The following is a 6410-nucleotide window of genomic DNA, read 5'->3' on the forward strand; positions in this document are numbered from 1 at the left end:
AACTGAATCCAAGAGCACATCAAAACAATCATCCTAGAGCGCTTGCCTAGCAAGTGCAAGGCCCTGGGTTCGGTCCCCAGCTCCGAAAAACAGAAAAGAAAAAAAAAAAAACAAAAATCAAAAAACAATCATCCACCATGATCAAGTAGGCTTCATTCCAGGCATACAGGGATGGTTTAATATACAGAAAACCATCAACGTGATCCATTATATAAACAAACTGAAAGAACAAAACCACATGATCATTTCATTAGATGCTGAGAAAGCATTTGACAAAATTCAACACCCCTTCATGATAAAAGTCCTGGAAAGAATAGGAAGTCATTATTTTTTTAAAAAAATTATTATGTGGCATGCGCAGAAACCTGAGATGGTGGTGGTAGCTGCCACTGGCCAGTTTATTCAGTGAACCAGTTTCTTCAGAAGACCAGTTTTCTCAGGATCCATCGGCGATAAAAGCAGCAAGGCTGGCTACCATATTCAAGATGTCCAGAGTACAGACTTAGCTAACAGAATCCTGTCTAGCAGTCCAGAAGAAATGTCTGGAGCCGAAGAGGGGAGGGAAACATCTTCAGGGATTGAAGTATAGGCCTCAGACCTCAGTTTGACCTTGACTGGGGACGATGCTAGACCCAACCACACTAACGAAGAAAGTCGTTGCACAGACACAGAGAGCTCAGGTGAAGAAAAGGACTCTGACAGAATGGAGGACACAGGCCATTATTCCATCAACGATGAAAACCGAGTTCACGGCCACTCGGATGAAGGGGAGAAGGAGGAGAAACCTCAGCACCACGTACAGTGCAAACGGGCCAGGGGTGAGCAGGACTCATCAGATGATGAGCGAGCCCTGAAAGACTGGGTATCTTCTGAGACAACAGCTTTACCCCGGCCTCGCTGGCAAGCCCTTCCTGCTCTTCGGGAGCGGGAATTGGGTTCAAGAGCCTGCTTCATGTATGAGGCTTGTGGAGCAAGAGGCTTTGTACTGTGTTTCCGCCTTCAGCATGGGCTTGAGAACCAAACAGGTTGTGTCAATACTTTGCACTTTAACCAGCGTGGCACCTGGCTTGGGTGCAGCAGCAGCCCGTACTGGACTTTGAGAGTGGCCACAAAAGTGATGTCTTCCAGCCCAAGTTCCTTCCTAACAGTGGTGACTCCACCCTGGCTATGTGTACCCGGGATGGGCAGGTACGAGTCGCAGGACTGTCTGCTACACAGTGCTGCAAGAACACCAAGCATGTGGTCCAGCACAAGGGAGCATCCCACAAGTTGGCCCTAGAACCAGACTCTCCCTGCACGTTGCTGTTGGCTGGTGAAGATGCTGTTGTCTTCACCATTGAACTAAGACAAGACCGGCCAGCTTCAAAACTGGTGGTGACAAAAGAGAAGGAGAAGCAAGTGGGTCTGTATACAATCTACGTGAACCCTGCCAATACCCACCAGTGGGTGGACGAGATCAGCTGGTTAGGATTTATGACCAGAGGAAAACTGATGAGAATGAGAACAATGGAGTCCTGAAAAAGTTCTGTCCTCACCCCTTGGTGAACAGTGAGTCCAAAGCAAACATCACCTGCCTTGTGTACAGCCACGACGACGGCACGGAGCTCCTGGCCAGTTACAATGATGAAGACATTTACCTTTTCAATTTTCTCACAGAGATGGGGCCCAGAATATTAAGAGATATAAAGGTCATAGAAATAATGGTACAGTAAAAGGTGTCAATTTCTTTGGCCCCAAGAGTGAGTTTGTGGTGAGCGGTAGTAACTGCGGTCACATCTTCCTCTGGGAGAAGTCATCTTGCCAGATCATTTAGTTGATGGGGACAAGGGAAGTGTGGTAAACTGTCTTGAGTCCCATCCTCACCTACCTGTTTTGGCAACCAGTGACCTGGACCATGATTTGAAGATCTGGGCACCGCCAGCCGAAGATAGCTCAGTTAACCACTGAGCTAACAGGGTTAAAGGAAGTGATCAAGAAGAACAAGCGAGAGCGGGATGAAGACAGCTTGCATCACACTAACCTGTTTGATAGTCACATACTGTGGTTCCTTATGCATCACCTGAGTGAGACAGAGACGCCATCATCGGCGCTGGCGAGAATCTGGGGTTGGGGCCACAGATGTGGACTCTGATGAATCTCCCAGCTCCTCAGACACATCCAACGAGGAGGAGGGCCCTGACCCGGTGTAGTGCATGTCATCCTGAGGCCCCAAACTTGGGAGGGATAGACTGTGGCTGCTGACCCGCTCCTGCTTGGGCCGCTCTTTTTCAGTCCCAGGCCCTTAAATTCAACAGAAATGCACTTTGGACTTTTTGTTTAAATAAAAGAAAGATATCTGAGGAGGACAGAGCACAGGAGGTTGAGCCAGCAGAGAACCCCTAGAAGTGAGAGATGAGACGAGCCCTGAATGAGGTTCCCAGGAAGGTGCGAAGGGCTCAGACAAATGGGCCTCTCCCTGAAGCCTTTTGTCAGCTGGCTTCTTTTTCTTATTTTTCTTTTTTTTCCTTTGTGGGTTGGGGAGTATAGTACCAATGGGCCAGAGAGAAGGGTGGGAATGCTGCTCTCTTTGGTTTAGAGTTTTCAACTTTTTTTCCCCTTTGTTTTTTTTCCCCCCCTTTGTTTTTTAAGAAGTCTGACAGTTGCATTGTTTTTGTTTGTTTGTTTGTTTGTTTGTTTGTTTGGGGGGTTTTTTTGCCTTGTTTTTGTTTTTGTTTTTTGGGGGTTTTTTTGTTTGTTTTTTTTTTCTTTTGTTTTGTTTTTGCCCCTGAGCAAGTACATCCCAGGATCCTGGATCCTGTTTTTCTGGGAAATCCTTAAGAGCCCCCAGCCATCACAGCACCCCTTCTCCCTCCCACAACACTTAATTCTCTGTCCTTATCACAGTGCTTTGCGCTCTCTTCATCCATCACCCTCTAAATGGGCTCTGCGATGGAGACTGTGGAGATGTGGGAGGGTCAAGAGGTGGAAGAACAGGAAGGTTTTGTTTTTAACTGTTCAGTGGCAGCAATTTCCCTGTCCCTATCATGGTTAGAGGCCTAATTTTTTTTTTTTGCATTTCTTTTTTTTTTTTATTAACTTGAGTATTTCTTATATACATTTCAAGTGTTATTCCCTTTCCCGGTTTCCGGACAAACATCACCCTCCCCCCTCCCCTTCCTTATGGGTGTTCCCCTCCCAAACCTCCCCCCATTGCCACCCTCCCCGCATAGTCTAGTTCACTGGGGGTTCAGTCTTAGCAGGACCCAGGGCTTCCCCTTCCACTGGTGCTCTTACTAGGATATTCATTGCTACCTATGGGGACAGAGTCCAGGGTCAGTCCATGTATAGTCTTTAGGTAGTGGCTTAGTCCCTGGAAGCTCTGGTTGCTTGACATTGTTGTACTTTTGGGGTCTCGAGCACCTTCAAGCTCTTCCAGTTCTTTCTCTGATTCCTTCAACGGGGGACCTATTCTCAGTTCAGTGGTTTGCTGCTGGCATTCGCCTCTGTATTTGCTGTATTCTGGCTGTGTCTCTCAGGAGCGATCTACATCCGGCTCCTGTCGGTCTGCACTTCTTTGCTTCATCCATCTTGTCTAATTGGGTGGCTGTATATGTATGGGCCACCTGTGGGGCAGGCTCTGAATGGGTGTTCCTTCAGTCTCTGTTTTAATCTTTGCCTCTCCCTTCCCTGCCAAGGGTATTCTTTTTCCTCATTTAAAGAAGGAGTGAAGCATTCACATTTTGATCATCCGTCTTGAGTTTCCTTTGTTCTAGGGATCTAGGGTAATTCAAGCATTTGGGCTAATAGGCTCTTATCAATGAGTGCATACCATGTATGTCTTTCTGTGAGTGGGTTAGCTCACTCAGGATGATATTTTCCAGTTCCAACCATTTGCCTACGAATTTCATGAACTCGTTGTTTTTGATAGCTGAGTAATATTCCATTGTGTAGATGTACCACATTTTCTGTATCCATTCCTCTGTTGAGGGGCATCTGGGTTCTTTCCAGTTTCTGGCTATTATAAATAAGGCTGCGATGAACATAGTGGAGCACGTGTCTCTTTTATATGTTGAGGCATCTTTTGGGTATATGCCCAAGAGAGGTATGGCTGGATCCTCAGGCAGTTCAATGTCCAATTTTCTGAGGAACCTCCAGACTGATTTCCAGCTAATTTTATATCTATAAATATATTAAAAAGCAAGTTAAACGTGGATGTATCAAGTTAAAATTATTGTCGAAAGTTTAAATGCCTATATATTTTCTATGAATATAGTGCAATAAAGGGGCTTGAAAGGGAAAAATCATTATGTACTAATAAAACATTTAAAATACAAATAAATGTGACAGGAAAAAGACATAATTTTAAAATCTCAGATAGTTCAGGGAGGAGACATGGAGTCTAGGGATCCAAGACAGGTTTCGGAAGTTACAAAGAGCAGCTTAGTCAGGTTTATAGAGATGTGTCTAGAGTTGACAAACAATCATTGCTATGGGCCATGGAACAAAACTATGAGAAACAGACCTCAGGGGGAAAAGGCACTTTATGTGGGAGAGATATTGGACAGCGGAGTAGATGTTATGATGCTCACAGGGAGGCCAGCTAACACAAACATTCCTTCAGCCTCATACTGTGCTGTCAGCCAGCCTCAGGATGGATGAGACTCTTAACACTTGCTCAAGCCCGGCTTACTCTCTCCACTTTGAAACCTCATGCAAACCTAGGTGTCCTTGAAATGATAGCACTCTAAACATCTCTTAACCTAATTACAGTTAGTGCAGTGCAATTAGGCTAAGAGTATCCTCTTTCTATTGTAATCAGTCTCTAGCCTAGAGGTGTAGACTTTTTTATTCACCCATTGTTTGCTTCTCGGTAACTATTTTTAGCCTAAGTCTCTGAAACTTCTTTCTGAAAATGGAGCAGAGCTCTCAAATGACACCTTATCTCAATGGTTACTGGTTCTCTTCCTTGAAAAAACAACAAAAAAAGTCATTTTCATTATGCAGAGTAACCCCTCAAGTGCACATACCAGTGGATTTAAGACAATGAGCCAAGTGTACAAATTGTCAGTGATTTTAACAGTTATTCAGAATGAGACAGAGCCCTGAGGAGCTCCACAAATCAGGCTCTTCTACGCCTGGGTGCTTCTGAGGAGGCAGTACCCTCTACAGGAACTTCCTCTCATTAGCAAGTTCTGGTCAGGTTAGTTTCATCAGGCTTTGAAGCAAAGGCTGTTTAACATTTATCTGTCTTCCTTTCGTTTGATTGGTTGGTTGGTTGGTTGGTTGGTTGGTTGGTTGGTTGGTTGGTTGGGTTTTGTTAGTTTCAGCCTGCCTACAGGTGTGTACCTGCTCATGAGTGCTCTTGGTTCTAATTTTTAACTTATGAGCATTTTGCTCATTTGCTATGCCTTAATTTTTTTTTAACCACTACCACCTGGCACAAATGATTCCCAAAGCATAACAAACAATAGAATGTTTTCCACACCGTAGAATCTTTGCACACACTTTCCTATCTTTAGAACTTAAGATGCTATCCTCCAAGAAAATATACCCAAAAGGCTTCTATAAGTATCCCAAGAGGGTAAATCCTTCCTTCCTTGTCTATGTTCTGAACATAATATATTTTATGTTTTTTACAGTGTGTGTGTGTGTGTGTGTGTGTGTGTGTGTGTGTGTGTGAGACAGAGAAAGAGAGAGAGAGGGGGGGGCGTGGGTCATCAGAATTGGCAGCAAGCACCTTTCCTCTCTGAGCCGTCTTCCCAGCCCCTAAGCACACTGTACAGTCCACAGCCCCTCCTTAACATGGGTCTGCAGCTTCAGCTGACCAAGTTCAACCACAACCTGAAAACAAGAAACAGAAAGTTTCAGGGTAAAAAGGCCATTTGCTAGTTTTTAAACTGTATAATCTTTCAAATATCTCACACCACAGCACTTTGTCACACTCAGAAGTGGATCCTCACTTTATCTCACACATCCACACTGTATTTACTACCCAGCCATTCATTACTTAGTATCTATCTTCGTCACAATACAGTCTATCAGGTTAGCACAGAGCTTCTGTTCAAATAACCCGATCTTACTCAGCCCCCAGTGCAGGAGTGATAATGCCCCTAGTTCAGTTCTGCTGATCCAATCTCATAGCCTTTCCTTTTAGTGAAAAGGTAAAAGTCTAATAAATTATGTTTGAAAAACAGGTGTATTCATATAATTTTATTACAGTCTATTTTTGTTGCTGTTAATCTGTCACTATGCCTAACTCACATATTAAACATTATACAGATAGGCATGATTAGAGTTTGATACCATTCAGTTTCTGGCATCACTGAACTCTTAGAATTCTTCTTCCCTGTAGGGAAGGAAGACTGATGTGAAATTGCCACTGAGGGCAATTTCTGCACTGGATCTAATGTGAGGGGTTTCTGAGGGGCAGC

The 6410-nt window shown here is 44.3% G+C and overlaps 1 pseudogene; it reads left to right on the forward strand.

Annotated features, from left to right (window-relative positions):
- Positions 1 to 502: 502 nt before the first annotated feature.
- Dcaf8-ps1 (DDB1- and CUL4-associated factor 8, pseudogene 1) lies at positions 503 to 2204 on the forward strand (annotated as a pseudogene).
- The last annotated feature ends 4206 nt before the right edge of the window (positions 2205 to 6410 follow it).

Source organism: Rattus norvegicus, chromosome 1 (assembly GCF_036323735.1).
Source record: "Rattus norvegicus strain BN/NHsdMcwi chromosome 1, GRCr8, whole genome shotgun sequence".
Taxonomy (NCBI): domain Eukaryota; kingdom Metazoa; phylum Chordata; class Mammalia; order Rodentia; family Muridae; genus Rattus; species Rattus norvegicus.